The sequence below is a fragment of the Manacus candei genome, unplaced genomic scaffold, assembly GCF_025592945.1.
Source record: "Manacus candei isolate 608988 ecotype Guabito, Panama unplaced genomic scaffold, ASM2559294v1 h1tg000015l, whole genome shotgun sequence".
Classification (NCBI taxonomy): domain Eukaryota; kingdom Metazoa; phylum Chordata; class Aves; order Passeriformes; family Pipridae; genus Manacus; species Manacus candei.
Genome location: NW_026138063.1, coordinates 9873569 through 9894982, shown reverse-complemented (window position 1 = coordinate 9894982; position 21414 = coordinate 9873569). Strand labels below are relative to the sequence as shown.

At 40.2% G+C, this 21414-nt stretch overlaps 1 protein-coding gene across 1 annotated transcript in view; it reads right to left on the bottom strand.

The window, feature by feature from the left end:
* The window catches only part of PDE6D (phosphodiesterase 6D), a 33244-nt gene that overhangs the window by 7987 nt on the left and 3843 nt on the right, over nucleotides 1–21414 (bottom strand). The gene's annotated exons all lie outside the window — the stretch shown is intronic.

Sequence of the window (21414 nt, the reverse complement as noted above, 5' to 3'; positions counted from 1 at the left end):
TTTCCCATAGGATAATTCAGACATCAACACCTCAGAACAAGGATCCTGCATGCCTGCCTGATGCCATCCTGAATGGGGACAGACCCATCCTTAAGCCTCCTGCCCTCCTGCTCCACAGCTCACCAGGGAGGCTCCGGGGATTCACCAGTGTAAACACCAGAGACTGACTGGAGTAGGATCTCTGAGATGAGCCCACACAAACCAGCGCCTTTCCAGGAGTTCCCCTGGGCTGGTTTATGGCAGCACACCCCTCGTACTCAGTACTTCCTGGACCAACTGCTCAAGGGACTGAGTGGGGAGGCAGAGAAGCAGCAGAGGGACAATATGGACCTTGACGTGGGTATAAATAGGAGCTGTCAGAAATTTGCATGCTGAACTCATCCTCTAACACACACAGTTTCCAGGCAGACAAACTCGTCACATTGATCACATTTTTCCAGAGCTCCTGGGAAGAAACAGATGCTTTAGCAAATTTTGCATTACAGGGCAACATTTGTTTTAAAATTACATGTGTGGAGGAAGGAAGGGAAAATGGTCGCTTCACACAGATGTGAAGATTCTTTCCCTTCCTGAGGGCTGGCCAGACTTTCCACGTCCCACTGAAAGGACAGGAGGGAATGTGTGCACAGGGTCTGTTTACACACAACTTAGCAACAACTTGGAGCATGGGAAGAGGGAGCGTGGGGCAGCCTGCTCATGTCCTTCTAGGCCTGTTCTAAAACACATAACACTTTTTCTGGGATTAAGGCAAAAATGAAAGGGGGAGAAGACAAGCATCATCCTCCATATCCTGGCAGAAAGCTGGAAAGTGGAGCTCTCTCCCCAGCTAGCAACCCAAGGGAGATGGGGGCTGGCACACAAGTCAGAGAGAGAAAATGAGTAGCAGAATGGCAAGAAGAACCTGCAGCAGGGCCGGGCACTTCACATGATGCTGGCTGGAAAACCCAAAGTCCTCAGCCAACACAACCTGCAGGATGGAACTGCCCCAACCATAATTTAAAATGTCCAAAAAAATCCACCGTTTTTCCATACATCTTCCTGTGGACAAACATACAAACTAGCCAGGGTGAAACTATTTGCATAGAAAGCAGTGTGCCATCCATCAAATGCCATGTACGAGGGGAAAATAACGAATGAGACAATGTGAGCATCTCACTGACAAACTCGTTTATCTTCACGACACTCCGTGATGCAAACTCTCTTCACTATTAGCTGTACAGTAATTTAGCAAATTGGGCACTTGAGTATCAAAAACCTGCTACCTCTGAAAAATGATCCTCACAAGTATGTACTTGAATTTGTTCACTATCAATACCAGTGGGAGTTATGAGCTCACAGGTTTGGCCATTGGCCGTGTAGTGGGCAGCAGACAAGTTCCTCTGAGCTGGAGATGAAGCACTAAGCAGAACAGCAAACCCAGCTCTGCACAGGAACTGATCCAGCCTCCCAATTGCTGTATCAGTACTCTAACTAATGGACTATTCCTTTTTCCTTGACATGAATTGCCTTGCCTTCCTGTCCCTCTTCCCTTATCAATTTTTGGAGCACTCTGAAATCACATTTACCATTTTCAAAAGTATTGTATTAGGAGTGCCCTTGAGAGAGAAGTAGCCTGACAGCTTAATTATTATCCTTACTTGAAATCCACAGTTATAAACTGTTAGTGACCTACTATTTCTGGAGAGAGAAAAGACTACTGTAGACTGCTGACCTCTGTCACTTCTCCCTATCAGGATTTGACTCTCAATCCAGACCAAGAAAGGTGACACAACTTACGCTGCCATACTGAACAATGCTAGACATGTCAACATTTCGGGTGTTAGACTTCCATAAAGTGCTTTCTGGCTTTATTTTGTATTGATGTTCCACTATAAAAAGTAAATCTATGCAGGACAGCCTGCCCCATGCTTTGTATTCTGACAAATTAAAGATGAAGAGTAAATAAAAAGCTCAAGGCTATACCCTCCTGATGAGAGCCTGCCTTATGCATGCAGCAATGCATGCCACAGTTCCTAGAAAATATCTTGTATTGAAACAATCTGAATAGGGCCAACCTGTGTGAATTCCACATCAAATGAATACAGGTTTGGTGTCAGCCAAAGGCTTTCTGGCCTTGTCAGGTGCATGTGATGGTTCAGGACGTGCTTTTCCAACTTCTGCAAATGAAAAAAATGAAATCAACCTGCTAATCAGAGTGTATACACAAAAATGAAACATGTGGACCCAGACATATTTTAAGGGATCAGAATACTCGAGCCAGTTAACAAGTTTTTTTCCCAGTAACTGAGCTTTATTAAAAGGGAAGAACAAATCATTAGATGTTAAAAGCACACACACACACACAATCTTCTTCTATTGGAAAAAACCACTTCATGTACAAGAGGTTAATTCTTTAAAAAAAAATAAATCTATGTTTAAAAAGACACAGGTATCTGAAAAAAATCCTAAGTCAAAACTGAGATAATTTATAAAACTTAACTGTAATGGGATTAAAAAGAGGCAGAACCCATCACAAATGATTTCTTGACAAGGGAATACCTGACAAAGCAGCAGCTGTACTGCTTACCTAGTTAGCAGCTTATCACACTATTTCTGTCATCTTGGATAGAAAGGCTGCTACTAGGACATACCCCCGAGTGAGGAAAATGGAGATCTTGAACCAAACCCACACACACTGTTATCTTCTAATGTGTTTAATTGGTTTAAGATTCTTCCACCTCAGCATGAGAGATATTGTTACTAAAAATAAAGAGTGCTCCATTCCTGAGCAGCCCTGGAGATCTGCAGGCAGGATGAAGAGGGCATTTTAAGCATTGTTGAAAATGAGAAAGTAAATTAATATTGGTTTAATACAATTACTCTTTTTGAAGAGGCTCATGTCAAGCCACCTGGCAGGCGTAGCTAAGAAAAGCAAGTAGAAAGCCAGGCAGTTACAGCTTTGTTAGTATATGTGGGGGGAAAAGGAAGGACAATAGAGTACTTCTAATTCAGTTTATCACTCTCAGTCACAAGAACACTCTTACACTATTAAATTTTCATTCACCTGGATTTTGGTGGGTTTGGTGGTTATTTTGGAAACAATGTCTGATTTAAGACTCAATAGATCAAATGCTCTTCAATCCTGAAGGCAAGAAAGGATTAGGCAGAACAGCAGAAGGAAGGGTGTTCTGTTGATCTATTTATATTCCACCACCTATTGGGTCAGCAAAGTCTTACATAAAAGCTTTGTAGTAGCTGGAATTCGACTTGTTTTATATACACGACATGAATTAGCTTCCTCACAGACCTACTTTGCTTAGCCTGATGAAGGGAAATGGTTTGTGCATTTCTAAGTCCAAATTTTGCTGTCTCGAATACCTCTGATGTCAGAACAGAAATTCTTTCTTTTTTGTATCTGTTACAGAGATCACTTTGTTCAAACAAATCAAAATGTACATCCTTATCTTTTAGTGCTTTAGCATTGCAAAAGATTCCCTTGTATTACCACACTTGTAATTAAGAATAACCTTGAATGAAGAAAGAGTACGAACAAAAGTAATCACTGAAGTAGTATAAAGTTAAGTTTTGCCTCAGTATCCTTGACTGTTACTGATATGGTGTAATGTTTAGCACTTCTTGCATCTCAGTTGTTTAAATCCAGTCTGAGGAGTAAGGACCAACATAAATTACCCAAAATAACTACCAAACTACAGGATTACTAAGTAGACCACCCAAATGGCCTTATGCTTCTCCTGACCACTCATGGCATTCATCCTCTAATCTTTCCAATCTCTAATCTCACTTTTTATTACAACTCCCAAATCCCTCTTCCACAGAACTCCTAATTGTGTGCTTAAATTTAAGCATATGCACAGACATTTTGCTTGATCAGGCTCTTGAATTCACTCTGTTCACATTCAAGAGAAATGCTGCTGTTTGGTGTTTAATAAACCACAAGCACAACATGCTGGCAGTGTGTTAAGAGAAAAGGAAACTGTCCTCCCAGCCTAAGCACGAAATTCTATCTACTAAGTGCAAAATCCTATCTACTGAATGAGCATCCATTCATACCAAAGCAAACACTCCAACTGGAAGCTATTCCTCAAACATTACTGGAGCCTTTGGGTATAGCACTGTCAACTTTCCCTGTTTTCAGACAGCAGCACACTCTTTTGAGTTCCAGATTAGACAGAAAACATGCTATGACAGTTCTTACAAAAGCAGGGCTTTTAAAAAACTCATCTATTATAAACCGGCTTTCCTGGAGTGATGCACAAGATATGGGTTACTGTGCTTCTCCAAATGATGGGAGGTGCTGGGGACTGGAAAGGTGCTCTATTAAATCCTCAAATGGAAGGAAGCCAATTATCCCTTCAAAGCACTCCTGACACTCCTGTACTTGCTGTAAAAGAGCCTGCTTTTAAAGTCTCCTGCACAGAACAAATTGCTGTGCAACAGAAGCCAGGGAGATCCACAGATTAATGCAAACCACATGACAAAATGCAGCAAAAATCCTCAGCAACCAACAAAGTCATTTCACAGCAAATTATGTAATCAGAAGGATATATTTAACAGCTACAGCATCACAGCAAAAAGATCAACACAATATCATACACTTGTATACTTCAAACTTCCCTTTATACTTTCTGCCTTACACCTTTGTGTGCAGATGTGTCTACACTGATCTGGTATCACCACAACACATTTTCAGCTGACATTCATCAGACAGTCCTGGATAAGGCTGCTCTTGGCCCATATTTGGAAAGACAGTCAACAAGTTACTGCATACCATGTCAATCTTACCTTAACTGTAATAGAAAACGATGCTATTCACTATTTTCATCAAAATGAACAGTTAATACACTATTCTATAGCATCCTGGTGACATCAGGTAACAAAATAAGGCACAGAGTTTGCTTTAAGCTAGTTTACATTTAATTTTCACTGTTGTCAGTTAACTGTCTGTAAATATTCAGAGCAAAATATCTCAAAATCTTATATATTTAAACCAGAATTGGTGACAGCTACAGTAGTCTTAACAAAAGCAGGTACTTTTTGTAAAAATCAATAAAGATGGAGAGCTCCTAGAATCTGGAAGAAGTGTCTGGGATGGGCAGGCAGGGTGGGAGAATGTGTTTTGCAATTCTGCAAACTAAGCCAGGCTTCCATTTCACCAACTTCTCCTCTCTTCCTCAAACGAAAGGAGCAAGAAACAAATGGATGTACATTTTGAAGGAAGGAGTTACAGACTTAATGTCTGTAGATGAAGCTAAGGGTCATCAGGAGGGGAAAAGGTAAAAAAAGAATAAATTACAGTAGTTTGCAAACAGTTGAACAAGGGATGTAGACACTATTGCTTCAAGGCTTATATCTCTGTCCAGATGAGTCCAGTGTTGTAAAAGCTTAACTCTTAGAAATTCCAGCAATTTTTGTCACTGCTGAGTATTAGGAACCAATTTAGGCATTTGCAAGCAACCTTTGATTTCTTTAGACAAAAGCAACATGTGACACTCCTGAACAGCTCCTGCCTGCAGCAGATGAGGAAATTGCCCTGTTACCCTGACATCCAGCAAAGGCCACAAGACAAGGCTTCCAGAGCACATGCCAGGCACTTCTCTGGGAACTAAGCTCAACCCAAAAAGACTAACCACTCCTAAGCTCTAAAAAAAACCCCACAAACCCTAAGATTTGAGATCCCTCACAATAAAATTTAAAGTAAATCCCAAAATGCATTTGTGGTACAATGAATACAACATTAAAGTGGGAATAAGCTCCAAATCAAATCTACACACAAATCACTGGCTTATGGGATGGGTTCCTGTCAGGGGGAGCAAACTGATCCACGCCAGATCTGTGGAAGTGCTTTGTTTGCTACCATTAGAAAATGCTTTGTTTCCTCTAGAAATAGATGTTAAAATGGTTTCTAGAACCATTTTGTGCCAAATAGTGCCAAATAAAAGCAAGCTGAAGCAATGTAGTGGTTTTATGCTGCTTTCTGCTGCCTGTGTTTTTTAGGCTTTTCTTTGGCTTCTCTGAATAGCCTTGACAGAATTCCTTTATACCAATGCCTTAGCAGGAAAAACAACATAAGATTGCATCTGGAGATTGGTTTACAACCTAGGTAGTAAAACAATCAATAACTTAGAAAAACTCATCATTGCTTGCAGGACCATCTTAGAACCGTGAATTGCACAGAGAAAATGATATTCTCTTTTCCAAAGCAATAACAGCCAACTCCTCCCTGTCTCCCCAGCATTTTTAAATGGATCTCAAAAATTAGCATGTTAGAAAAGCCTGAGCTCATGCTAAGAGCCCTTTGAATATTAACATAATTAATGTCATCAGTAATACTCTGAGTCTGCAGTAACAGCAGGTGAATCAATGGGAATGATGTATTCATCCAGGAAAAGAATGTGACCTTTAAAATCCATAGGGCTTTATCAGAACACAATTTTAAAGTGGGTTGCCTGTAGCTCAGTGGAAAGAACAAAACTAAATCTAACTAAGGAGAAAGCTAATAGACACAGCACATATACAAGGGAAACTGAAAATACAATTGAAACATAACCCACTGGAACCTCCTTATAGAAGATGCCTCATCTGTATCAAAAGGTGAGACAGGTTACAGGACAGCTTGAGGAGCCACATCCAGAATGCTTAAAATTAAGTTAAATTCTTTAACCCCCAAACCAATTTGGAGTAAGTTTGTCCACTTTTTAATTTTAGCACATCAATTTTCCTCTCTGCAAGTGAATGCTGAAAGTGATTCAGTGATTGAAAAAATTTTGTCTTAACTACTTTGGAACATTCAATCATTTAATCACAGATGAACTATTATGGTAAAATTTCAAGGTTCTCAGCAAAAAGTGAACTAGAGGGATTTTCATGGAAATAATCTAGGGGTTCTGGTGAATAACTTCATTTTCATAGATAAGGCTGCAACCAGAAACCCTCAGAGGAATTTACCTCCCTGTAAATTGTTATGGCCTATTGTTCTTTAACAGAGTTGAAATGCAGGATGTCACAACAGTCATGTCACAAAATTAGTTTTAATGGAATTAGGTATTTTAAACCTTGATATGCCTCTTTATTTTATACAATTATTCAGTTGTTTTAAAATATACATTATATTGGTTTGCTTATAAAAGAAAGCTTGGCTTCATCTCATGTCATTTTTGCAACACTGGAGGATTGGATTTTTTTTTTACATGTCTAAAAGGATCCTCACACTTCCCCATACTGACAGGGCACAGACCTGAGCAGAGGAACAAAGACTTCTTTGATCAAATTTTTAAATGGGATAAACATGGCTGCTTAGATGGCATTTTCATATAGTTTCACTTGAATGACCTGTAGCCTTGTGTGAAAAGTGGAGAAAAAGCAAACCTAAAAGGCTCTAAAGAGGCAGTTTTATCAGCACTGCTTGGGGCCAGTCGATGCCTTTGTTCCTCGAAGGCCTCTGCAATAATTTCTCTATTGAGCAAAGTGATGTTTATTGAGAATGGCAAAGCTGAGCATCAGCAGGTCCCCCCGCTGTTCCGTTTATCCATCCTCTGAACTCCAAGCAATATTTCGGGCTGAAAGTGTCCCCCTGGTAAAATAAGCAACTGACAACACAAAAAGCCTCAATGACTTCCAACTGCCACTGCTTATCTTGTGACTACATGCTTTTTTCCCCATTAATGTTTAATTTCTTTTTTCTCTCCTTCACTTCACGTCTCTCCTCACAGAGCTCTCTAGCACACCAGCCTACTGAGCTCCAAAGACTGCTTCTGATAATCCATTGATTTATCAGTTCAATGTATTTTAGAATAATATGTAATTTATAAGAAGTATTACTATATCATGTACTTCTAAGCACAGATCTGCAGATTGCAAATTGATGAGAGATTTGGCTTTTGCATGAACTGTGCTGCCTGTTTGCAAAGCTTCACACTGTCACTGTCATCTGCCTTGGGCTACCCCAGATAGGAGGCAAACCCGTCAATTAACTAGAGACAGGATGTCCCACTGAATAAGCAATACACTACAGCTCAGTGACTAATAACTTAAACCATTCCTAGCATTACACTGTGCTTCAAAAACTTCAAATCGTGTTCTCAAAGTAGCTTTTTAATAACTGCCCATTGTAGACTGCGAAATAAGCAGGAAGACTTGCCCACAGCCACACAATGAATCAGTAAGAGAAAAGGAAAGACGTCTCAGGAGGTGTTTGGCTTCAAGACTTGTGCTTCAACAGACAAACTGCCTCTCCCTTTAAGCAGCCAGGAACTGTGCTCCCTGGCTGATGGAAACTCTTACTGTATCTTGGAGTGACTGCAGAAGCACAGATTGCTGCAATCATGCTGTGGGGTGGGTGCCAGTGGTTCCCTTCACTCTGTGTTTCTCTTGCTTTTGGTGGTTTCTCAGTCACCTTGTCTCAAAAGCAGGGTGATTCTGAATCACTGCCAAGCATTACTAATGGAAGTGAGGAGCAGGAAGGAAATAATGAGGACTGCTTGCAGAATTAGAAGGACTTTTTACTGTCTAAAATGGTGTTTTAAAGCAGGACAGCAAAATGGCTGTATTAGCTCTGACAATAGAAGCAAAATGGTTCTAAGCTAGAAAAATGTTTAAACCTCTGAAACTTATCAATAATATTCTTGTTCTTTAAGACAACATAAAAACACCAAAACTATAAAATAGGAAAGTCATGGGGGAAAATACCACATTTGTTCCTGTCTTGGTTCATACTAATTCAACCAGAGTTCCTGTGAAAATGCTTCATTCCCTCTTCCTTTTCAAGTCTGGACACTCAAGTATATTTTGAGCTCAAACTGCTTCAATGAAGTCCATGTATGGGTCGCACTTAATAACACAGGTTGTTTCTTTGCCCATTTAAAGCAAGTAGCCACCTTAGTTAAAAAATCTCCACCACTTGAAAAATTAGTGATGCCCCTGACACAAGGTTTCTAACATCCTCTAATATACACGTTTTCCTTCCACAGCATTTCACTGGGTGTGAAGGGGAGCCCAGTGAGTGAGTGGAAACACAGAATACATTTCATGTGTTCAAACTGTCCTCAAAATTGCCAGCTCTGGGAACTGCAGCAATAATTTTGCAAAAGGCAGTCAGCAGTAAATCTGAAAGGACAAAGTCTTGGGACAAATGCTACGGTTGTTCACTGCTGGCAGGGACAGGCAAGCTCCATTTGTACAAAGGGACCATCCATTTTGCACAGAATGACATTCAGAGATGACTGTCTAAAGGACTCCTAAGAGATGAACCAATATAAACATATTTTGCTAAAGTAAGTCCAAACAGCCTGGTACCACCTCACTCCAGATTCAGATTCCTTGAACACAGGGTGTCAGGGGTCAAGTAATGAAATTTTACAGAAATTGCCAAGTCTTGAAGCTGTCTGGTTAAAACACTAAAAGTGAACTCTCTGTGCTAGGCAGAGTGGTGCTTCCAAACTGAATGCCACCAGATCAGCTCTATTACAAGGGTCCACAAACGGACTCATAACACTGAGATATTCCCTTATGCTGTGTTGTAATGAACTATACTTTGGGATTAGTTGTTTCCATATCCATTGAAGCTTCCCAGAGTTGGACTGGAAGCAGGCAGTCACTGTGTGGAAATGTCCACCCTGTTGCATCTTGCCTTGTTTCCCTTTTTTTATTATATTCTTTCAGAATCTTTTGGGATCAGAGCAGGACAAAGTCTATGCACAGTCCTGGAATAAAAAACTTCTGAAAAAAACAGTAAGTTCCAGCAATAAGCTTTTCCTACCTTAATTTGCTTGAAAAAGTTTCCAGTAGTTCCAGCCGCACCAGATCCAGCTGAGAATGGGCAAGGACTCATTTTTCTCTTAATTCTTTTTTTGCAATCTGTTATCACAGACAATTTAACATTTCAGTGGGAAATCTTTCAAATCTTAGACATCTTCCTGTAGTAGTCGAACTCCTAAACATCAGGCTGCCATCCTTCCTTTCACAAAATGCCATGCAGAAATGTGTATTTGTTTTGTTGGATCTCCTCTATGTGTGAAGGGTGTCTGAACATCTGACAGCCCTATTGCTCCACACAGGTTAAAGAGCAGACCTGTCAGCAGAGACACTGTGACTGTATCTCTGGCACCTGGAAAGACAGAATCAGCCTGGATGGGTCTCACAGCCTCTGCCCAGATCAACTCCAGTGCACAGGCCAGGAATACAGGATAAGGTCAACAAGACAGGCCTGCAGACTGCCAGCCCAGAAGTGCTCAAGCTCCCTACTGAACATCAGCAGTGAAGTTTTGAGCCTCTTTGCTCTCTGGGAGCCATTGCCCTTATCTGTTATCTCCACCAAAGGAATAACTTGTAAAAAATATTGGCTACTGAGTTACACAGAGAGGTAAAACATTTCAGAAAAGGATGCAAATACACTTAGAAGAACCTCAAACGAGCTGGCATGATACTCTGCAAAATGGGAACTGAATCTTACTTAGGAGAAACAAATCTATGGGGAAGGCAGTTCGTGTGGAGTGCATTTTAGTTCAACCAAGATGAGCTGCTTGGTTTTCTAACACTTGTTCTATTTATTCCTCTACTCCAATCTTCTCAGTGTGACGTCTTTAACGAGGAGATCACAACATCCTCTATACTGGCCAGGGAGATTAAGCGACACACAGACACACACACACAGCTAGAAAGCAAGAGTCTTTGAGATTTAACACAAAATCTGTGCTGGTTTGCCATAGAGATTTGACATTTAAATGACTGAATAATGTTAATCTTCCACTAATACTAGACTGCTGTTATGAGCAGGTATTACAGGATAAACCCAAGCCATTTCCTTTCGAAAATATATTTCCTTATCGCTGTATAAAAGATGTCTGCTGATTTTCCCCAGGGGATTTTCTGTTCCTGGGAGATATGAATTAAATGATGGACTTGCCCATGCCTAGGTGGCACTTAGACCACAAGCTAGGGACCAAGGGGTTTGTTTTTCATTTTCATAAAGCTCGATAAATACACTATTCACTACCAGAATATCAGCTGATATACATTGAGAGAAAAGTCCACCTATTTTTGAAATTAGCAGTACCAGTTTCTTTAGTGTTTCTTTACAAGGTTCACTGGAATAACAAGGATCCCAAGAACACAACAGAGATAATTAACCTCTCATTTCTATGTGCACATTCATAAGAGGCTGCGTTAGGATGAGAAGAAGGAAGAGAGAAAAGAAGATCACAGTTGAAACAAAAAGAGAAAATTTATCTCTTGTCAGTAGTCTGGCCACACTACAAAGCAAGTACAGACAGTAGCAATTTTTTTTAATAGAAAAACTAACCAACAATCTTAGCTAGAAGTGCATAGCTGAATGCTCAGATTTGTGGCATTTCAATGACTGTTTTAATTGCTTATTTTCTATCTCTTTCCATTGTAAGACAAACAAAGATGCCATTGAGGATGCATCTCCCCTGATAAGGCAATCAGAATATGAGCCTGCAATTACAGTAATATTTTGCATAAAGGATTCCCTTATTAATCCAAAAGAGCTCTATTTCAAAACCCACTATTTTACTATGCTTTCATCCTCAATAGTGCAAAAATTCTTCTGGATTCTTTGTGCCTGAATTCCAACCAACTCCACTGGGCTTCCTCTCTGTAGAGAACTGTTATTTGTTCCATTTCCAAGGATAAAAAAGGCACAGTACAGTAGCATCACTGGATGTCCAGCAGTTCAACAATATCTGGTTCTTCATACTACCATTCCTTTGGACTGCTGCCCATGCCAAAGATCAGCACCACATAGTTCACATATATGGGATGCATGTACTACTCAGACATCTCTGTTTGTAAAGCCTCCTGTCAACCACTCCTGTACTGCCATAAATTAACACTAATTAGGTGATTAGAGTGTTAGCAGGACACAGTCCTGGCCAGCTTGGTTACCTCTCTCAGGTGGATACTGTTTATTCAAAAATTTAATAGTAATCTCTGTTGGTAAAAAATATTTCACAAAGAATAAATATATAATCCATCTTTTAGTGGAATCCTTTTTCTCAGTCCTCATTGTTTAATGAACAAAACCCAAACAAAAAAAAAAAAATCCCAAACTTTGTGTTTGACATGACGAGTTGAAACATAGAGCCATATTGGCAAGGACTGTGACACAGGTCCTTGAACATCAAATCTAGCAACTGGGAGGGACTGTCACTTTCTAAAATCTTCTACAGCAGAAAGACTGGTCAGGGCAAAGTTGAGGAGTAGAGATTTTGCACATTTGAAAGACTTCTTACTTCTGCCCAAAGACTGGAAGAGGCTACAAGCACGGTACTATTACTGGGGAGAGATCCTGTTCTGAGCTGGCCCTTAAAACACCCCTCTCATGCACAGGAGGGCAGATACCCTTAACTCTTGATATACAAGCTACTGCAGCTACCACAAAAGTCTTCAAGAGCCAAAATTTTAAGGAACTCGAGTGGTAGCTTGTTGTTCTCCAGCAATCTGACACAAATGGTGAATGTTTGGTACATGAAAGCAGGCATCTTTCATATGAAGAGCTGTTCACCCACCTCTTTTGTATAAGGGACAAATAAGTAGTCCCCAGAGAGAAAGTCCTGCCCTTGACTTTTTATGTTTCTGATAAAGTTGCTTTTGTTTGGCTTTTGCTTTTGTCTCTTGCTGTTCCAGGGAATTGGGAAAGAGCAGAAACAAAACTGTGTTCAAAAGCATACTTTAACTTGTGCTGCCGAGAACAGAAACTAGGTCAGGGGAGATTTCAGTGTTACTGTCAAGTGAGGCTTCCACCTATACAGAACAAAGTAAAAAAATCACTACTGAAAAAAGACCATTTGCAAAAACTTTCGGGGAAAATCTGTAGCTCAGTCTTCAGACAGACATGTCTCGATTTCAGAGAGGTCTGTAAAAGGGGAGGAATTCATTTGTGCAAAGGACTTCAGAGACTCAGGGATTTTTATTTAGCCATGGAAACCTGAGGCTGTCTGCTGGCCCTCCAAATCCCCATCAGATCAATAAAGCCTGCAGTAATTACGTCTGATCGCTCCCGCCTTCCAGGAAATGAGCTCGTGAGTTTTATTCTAATTGTTAATAGGCAGGTGTTCACACACCACCAAAATCAACTGCAACAGGAGCACTTAAAGATTCTTGCTAGCAGTCTCAAGAGAAGGTACAAACAAAAGGTCAGGCACTGGATTTCTCTGCATTCACACACTGATTCTGCCTGAAAACCCCTTATCAACACAATGTTAACTTTTAAACAGTACCTTTCTCTGGCAACTGAATTAACTAGGAGTTTGTCAGTGCATGGGAGTCAATCCAGACAAATGCACAGAGTGAATTTAGAGTTGAGCTAACTATTCCTTACTTAACTTCTGCCTGAATGTTTTTACTCTGCATCAGACAGTCCAGTTCCAAAGGTCTGAAGTAACTTGGAACTGGACACACTCATCCAGGGACAACGGTATGCACGGTGGGAAATCAAGCAGAAATAGTTAAACTGGAGTAAATTTTAAGTATATAAACCATGTGGGTTATCTAGACTAGAGCTTTTTGCAACAACACAGCCACCTCTTCTGTGACACTGGGGAAGAACAGTACACACAGTGCTTTATCTCAGGGCAGTACATTTACACTGTGTAGCTACATCTGTTCAAAAACTGGCACCAACAAGCTCCATATTGACCAAGCCAGTTGGCATAAAGATGCTGTGTATTCCCTCAGGGTGGGATTACAGCTCTGTGTGCTATTCAGAAAAATAGGCCAGACAATTGAACTTCCTTTTCCAGGTGGACTCATATGCCCTCTCTCACAAGTAATGCTAAAAAAAGACAAAAATGAATGAAATCCTGAGAAGATCCTCTTTATGTAGTTTTGAAAGCAAATGCCACTTGCAGCCTTCGGGGAACAAGTGCTACTGCTGCAGTAGGTCTGTTAATTAGTCTGTAAGGATTTGTGTTTATGACAAGAGTGAAAACTAACTATTGCAGCAGAGGAAATACTGGCTGAACACAGACCTGCTGCTTTGTTCAGTCTCACAGGTGTGCTCAGCAGACCTGCTCCAGCAGGGATGTGACGCTGGAGCTGGGAAAGCAGAAGTCACTCTGTTCTACTAAAGGTGGTTCACTCAAAGCACCTGATGCCTTGTTTGAACATCTGCACCTTTAACTGCCCCACAATATCTCACACAGAGCACATCCCTTGCTGTTTCAATCCAGAGCTGTTCTGTAACCTGGGACACATCTACAGATCACCACAAGTTCTCTGGGAAAGCAACTCAGTATCCTTGAAATTAATTAGAGAACCGCAAGGGGTTTTAATCTTATTGAGATTTGATATAAAACAGCATTTTGCCCTGGCACTCACACTCTACACCTAATAAACAAAATAAAAATTCAAATCAGCCAGAGAAACAGCTACAACAAGCACTTTCATTAAGTCCACAATGACAAATGCCAATCTCCTATTTGCTGACATGGCACAGCCGGGGAACAAGTCACTGTTTTCCTGGCATTAACTTAAACGGTTCCTTGGATGCGCAATCCCTGTGGATAGTACTGGCCTGTATTTCACTGGAGCTACAAATACTTCAGTTTTGTTTGTTGTTTTTTTTTAACTTGGGCTGTGTGTGCATGAGAAGTGGGTATTCTTAACCCTTGCAAACTGTACAGCCCTCACAGCCAGGGGCTCCTGGATTAAACAAGAAGAGCATCCACAATGCAAGTTATTTTTCCAGGCACCAGCTGGCACAAAATTACTGTGAACACCCTGAATGCCAAGCTGAGGGAGTCAGTAAAGGTGTGAATACTTAGGTGGATATCAGTGGTCCTCTACACTCACAGGAGAAGACCACAGTGAGAATCAGACGAAGTTATCAAAGGGATAAGAGGGAAAAAAGTCATGGATCTGAGTAATGGATCTGAAGTAGTTATATCTCTGGAGTACTATGCAGGCAGGACCACATGCTGCAATACAGATCAAACAATTTTTGGTTTTCCACTTAAAACTGACAGGACTAAGATTATTCGAGGAAAACAAGTTCATCATCTTGTCTCTTTTAAGGAAGGGAGGAAAACTTAGAGAATACAGACCAAGTGGAGAATCAAAACAAAATGAAAATACAGCCAGGAGGAAATGATTGGCAGCTGCACGAGGAAACTAATCTTGTAAATGGACCCGAGGCTGCTGAAAGCGGAGGCAGAGAGGAGGAATAAAGGGGGATTTATGCAGATTGAAGCAGAACTCTCAAAAACAAGGACTCCATATCAGAATTATTGTGCTTTTTTTAGGAACCTACTCAAATATGAGAAGTGCTTCAATTTGCAGTTGGATTAGGGATTTGACAATTTACCATCCCAACATTTTACAGTGTTCAACAGTATGGCAGTTTGAAAAGAGAGTGAGTTTTTTGGAAATGCAGTACAGCAAAACACGGAAAGTACAAGGAAACGATTCAGTTTCAAACTAGTTGAGAATAGGTAAAATACCATTATTTTGTTCTGAATGCTGCACTTTAATCAACCTCTACAGATTTACTAATGTGAAATATATTGATCTGAAACTCTGAGCATGTGACTGTGATCACCATGACCCTCGAAGATGGAGAGTCTGTGCCCAAACCAGCATCCCTCTGCTTTAGCATGCACTGGAATTCAGATGAAAAACATTACTGTGGGGACACAGTAATGAAACCTCCACTGAAATGACAAAAAAATCAATGACCTCTGTTCCTCTGCACTGCTTCCAAGCAGCTCTTATAGCTTTCATTGTTAATAAAATCTATGGTAATGTTTATACTAAGTTTTAAATTTTATTATTTTAACAAGCTTGTAGCTGCTAAATTTTCAGAGTATATTAAATCAGATTTTTATAATTTTAATCAAAATCTATTAATATATTTTTCAGCTCAAGCAATGGAATATCTTATTTCTGCTGTGAAAAAGAACAGCATGTAGAAACACAATTAGCTGTAGTTCATAAGTTGATTCTTTCAATACAGGTATTAATAATAAGAAAATAATAAAAAAATAGTTATTGAAAAGCTAGAGTTACACACAGCTGATAGAAATATTATTGTTTATAAAATATTCTTTTGGTGTTTCAAAGTGTGAACTTTATAAGCATTTATGTTAAGGTGAATGCTGAGGTGGAGAGGTTATATACAAAAAGCTCAGAAATGCCATAATCAGCATTATCTGCACCCTTAACAGGTGTACCTACACTAAAATGTAGCATTTTTCAATTTGAATTTGCACCTTTCCAAACATTCCATTGCCTCAGTCACTGCATTTACTATTTCAGAACTGGCAACACTAGTTGCAGACAACGTTATTAAGCAGGAAAACAAGAACTGTTTTATCAGCGCACACAAACGCAAGAGACCTTGTGAACTGTGAAAGATTTTCAGGTGGCCACAGGCAGGGCTGAATCTAAATGAGAACCTTAACAAGGGCAGCATGGCTGGAAGCCTTACAGGAATAGAGGTCTGTGCTACAACTGCCTGGTTAATGCCTCACCTCTGATTTGTACAGATGGGGAGAAGGTGGTCGGGGGGGGATTGCCAGTGGTGAGAGGGAGCTTTGCTCTTCCTCTCTGAGAAACAGACCTTGAAGAGGTAAGCTTACAACTGGTTTGGGGCAATCTTTGCCTTTGTTTTGCCAAGTGGTACTTCGGTTCAGGCAACTTTAAAATACATCTATAGGTTTATGGGAGTATTTTTGTTTTGTTTAAAATTCAGAGGAGAAATTCAGTGGCAGAATCGAAGACGCTCGGAGAACCAGGGAAGCAGTTTTTCTTCCCTACTATGAAAATAAAGCTTAAGATCAGTGTGGTAGTACTACAATGCAGTTCCCCTTGAAGGAATTACAGGAGGAAGTGTATAAAATAATTCCTTTCTAGAGCTGTTTAAATACCGCTTTTTATGGCAACAGTGTAACTGTAATGATTCCTTGTGGATTAATGAGGGTGCCATAAATGAACAGCCCAAACTAGACTGGAAAACTTACTGGCTTCTGTGTCTCTTTCTGGAAGGAGTATTTAAAAAGTAACGTGTTTGCTCTCCAAGGCTGCACAGGCTTTTTAGCCAGTGATTTCCTATGTCTGGTTCATCAAGAGCTGCAGGAGAACAGATCTCTAATGTTACTTGCTGCATGGCCCCAGACCCTGTTGGTGACTTTGCCTGGTGACTGGGCAGTAACTTGTCACAACAGCTCGACCAGTAAATCTGAAAATGAGGTAACTGGGGATGGTAACCTGTGCCCTGCACAGCTGCTATGACAGGAGCCTGCATCAAGAAGAATGTAACAGCAGATATTTTTTGGATGTCCTCTTTGCTCAGAAGCAACATACCACTTCCTGGACTGAGATTTTTTTAAAATGGCACTTAAAGGCTAATAAGGTTCAAGCAAAATAACAAAGAGAAGGATTTTTCACCTCTTTATTTCAGCTTCTGGGAAAGGAAGTAACTTTACTAGAGAAACAGTGAAGTCTTAAGTTGGACTGTGATTGACAGGCAAGTATTGTAAAGCACTGAAGAGTCTACCCTACAAACTTCAACTGAAGTCAAATGTCTAAAGTACCTTCAGAAGATCCCCCCTGTTAAAGGCTGGCAGGTATTTCCCGGTGTCCCATTTCCAGATAGGTTGGTCTGTTCCCCCACGTGGAGGTACATTAATGGGTACAATGGTTGTTCTTCTAGACCCCTCTCTCTCTGCAAAACTCTTCCTCAAAGAGCAGTTGAGGGTGTTGCAGAACTCCCTTTAATGACAGTTAGCAACAGTCTGTGCCAATATATGAATGAAAATGGGATCCCCCTTAGAGAGGGTTTCTTTAAGCATTTTCCCATACACAGAATTTTTATTTAAAGCAATGCAAATAGCCAGTTTTTCCACTGCCTCCCAAAATAGAATTTCCTTTGACTTTCAAAACCGAAGTGACTTGACATAACTCTCTGCTTCCTCAGCAGGCTGTCCCTGATCAGCAATTTCTGACACTTAAAACATCAGATTATTTCTTGGTTCCGGGCACGTGTAACCTTCCTTTTGAAAAGGCTTAATTTAAGTCACCTGAAGAGAGGAAGAAAGAGGCAGGCAGGCAATCTGCTTAGGTGGGATGTGCAGTCATCGGTGAGTGAATTGTATGATCCTCCCCATTTTCTTGATCAATATGAAAAGATGGATGTAATCAGCTGTCCCAAGGACCAAATGAGCTTCTGACTCCCTACAGACTAGATGAGGGTTATGTACAGACTGAACATATAAATACTCCTCTATAGAATTATCCACTATTATGCCCTGCACTCTCAGTCTCCCTAATGGAAAACCATTGCTCCTAGTTAGTTATGCACTCCTTTCAATACAGAAGTGGATAAATTTAATAACACTGCTTTTGTGCACTGCTATCCCAAAGGCTGACTGAAAATAAAAAAATATTTTCCTTTCTCTTTTTACCTAAGTCTACCATTCTCCCAGTCATGATCATAATCAATTCAAAGGCTCACTCATGGCTGAACTAATCTGATATTGTTTCCCTTAAGTCTCTTCTACACAGAACATTTCTGTCACAGTGAGAACTCTGTTCAGGAGAAATGTGACAATGGAATCTCAAGTTAATAATCACAACTGAAAATCCTGGCTGTCAATTAGGATTTAGCAATATGCAGTTGAGCTCTGGTTCCTATGAGAACCTCGGCTGCTGTCAGGTGTCTTCTAGACAAAGCCTCCAAACAGTCCTATTGTGTCTACCTGGACATGAGGCCAAACAGCTTTGGAAGCCTCAGGACAATGCCCAACAAGTGCATGGGGATATTCCCTCAAACTGCTCTGGGAGTGATGCTACGGAGATGACAAACCTCTTGTTTCTGTGATGCTCCTGACGCAGTCTCAGGGTAAAAAGGCAACACCTGAGAATGGTTTTTAGTATTCAGTGCTTGCCACTGTAGTTTATTGCACAGCAGGAATAAACACATGATGTTTAGGACGTGAGAGCAACAGATGTGCAAATGTCATCCTTTATGGGCTTAAATAACTAAATTTTAAAAACTCTGCCTGTAAAATTTTGACTCAATATTTTTTCTGGATCAACTTAAATTCAGAGATAAACGTGTAAAAATAAGTCAAATCGGCTTCCATACTCAGGCTGTTGGTTTTTTTTTTCAGAGACACAGGAGACACATCAGATGTCTATACAAAAAACCCAGCTCTGAACTGTATCTGTTTAATCTGAGGATTTTTTGGATACCTCCCCTGCTTGTCTACATCTGTGTAGGCTTGGCTTTTTTCCCACATGTTCACTGTGAAAATGCAGGGGGTGGGGGGGCATGGAAGAAGCTCTATCAGTTCTCACTTGATGGATTGAATTACTATCTTCTGCTCTGTGGAAATTCAAATACTGTAACAACAGCTGAAGCATAAGGCACCAATGACTTTCAAGAGTGCAAAGAGTAACTGATATCTTAATATGATATATAGGAAATAAGGGAAAATAATTTTGCTAATGACAACCACATTATTTTAAGTACTTCATTAGGTTGGCACCAAGGAAGCAATAAAAAATACTGAAACCATAATTCCAGCGAAATGCCGGATGGGAAGGCTTTGGAGAGATGAAAGAATAAATTTTAGAAATAAAATTCTAACTACAAATTGCTAGAGCAATATTGCTGATTGAAAAGAAAAACCTGAACACCAATGTCAACTTACACTTTCAAGGTGACATCAGATGTATTCTATGTAGCACTTGGCAGCCCCTTTGTGTCCTGTGGCAGTGGAGCTCTCTATGCCCCTTCCAATGGCAAAGGCACAAAAGCCCCACTTCCAACACAACACGAGTATTGTGTTATATCTGACATGTAGACAACTGACTGTAGCTCAGTAAGATATCAGGTTAATGCAAATCACAGGTTAAGTGTAGTTAAATATTTATAGTTTTTCAAATGAAAGTTAACAAGGGGAAGACATGAAGTTTTTTTGGTGTTCACTGAGGAACCAACCAGGTAAAACCAAATCTTGTGAAACTGCTCCTGTTTTGTCTGCAGGTGTTCCTCATGACTCAGTCATAAGACACATTAGGAGTGTGTGTTTAGCATGCCAGAACTATAAATCATTGCATACTCCAGAACTTCTGTCAATGCTGGAAATAATTCTGATATGGGAAAGGTACCTTGACCACAGTGACACTTAACTACCATCTACAACCTGGCTAAAGTTTCTGTGTGAAACTCTGGCCTCTGAAACAAAGACCTCTCAGTGCTGCCACGGTGGGAACTTGTTCTGCAGTCAGACTAACTGGGAACGTTGACAACTCTTGCTTGTAAAGTATTAAAAGTTTTGTAGAGAGTAAGACGGTTCTAAAAACCAGAAATATGGATGGGGAAGCACAAACTCATGTTTTCCAGACTGTTTTAGAACTGCATAATCAAAAGCAAGAAGCGAGTTCTGCTTTGGCTCTCTACAGAACATACGGCCCAGCTTCCAAACAGTTCTGTTCCTTATTTTAGCTGGCCAGTGTCTCCTTGTAACCCATGAATTTGGGGGTTCATCTTTCTATTCCACTGCAAGAAGTCTAAACAGAGTGAGATCTGAGGAAGTGCACAGAAGAAATCTCAAAACAAAGGGAAATCTTTGAGCCAATTAAAGCTGCTACCTTGTTAGTTTTGTAAACACTGCAACAGATAAGCATTTCAAGTGAATAAGCAGCTAAAGATCTACCAGTCTAACAGGGAAATTGGAAACTCAATTTGTTGTGGCTTCCACTTAAATTTCTCAACTTCAGAAAGCTGCATCAAACTAGTCCAAAACTTCAGTGACTATTCTAGGAATTGATGGACAGTTCCTGTGTGTACAGAAGAACAGGCAGAAGTTGGAAATCTCTGTCTGCAGAGTACTATAGAGTTCATAGATGCTTTTAATGGTTTCTGGTGTAACTGTATTTTCACTACAGCTCTATCCATCTTTTTAAGAGGGTAATGCTCTGCTAGAAAGATTTCCTAGACAGAAAAACAATGGTGAGAAGACTGGAAAAAGGTACTGCGAGCTAGGAGGATGTTGCACAGGGAACTTTGAGGACTGCAGAAAGTGGGCCAGACTTTGACACATGAAGTCTTGCCTACAAATGTTGGAGTGCCCAAGTGTATGTTTACACTGACCACAAGCACTGGTTTCATAACCCTGTAATTGTTCTGACCTATAGTTAATGTCGTCTCTTCATGTTTATGTTCACCATATTAATTTGTTTCAGGAGACTTCTGAAGGACAGTAAGATAGACTGCACGGCCTTAAATGCAAGTTCATGGAAAAACTTATCTTAAAAACTAATAAATATTTACAGGGCAAGTAATAGTATGAAGATCCAATTCTGATGAGACTTCCCTGTACAGAAGCAAATAAAATAGGTGATATCTTGTTTGACTTGTAAGATTTAAAATAGAAAGCGGATGTGCTTACTCAT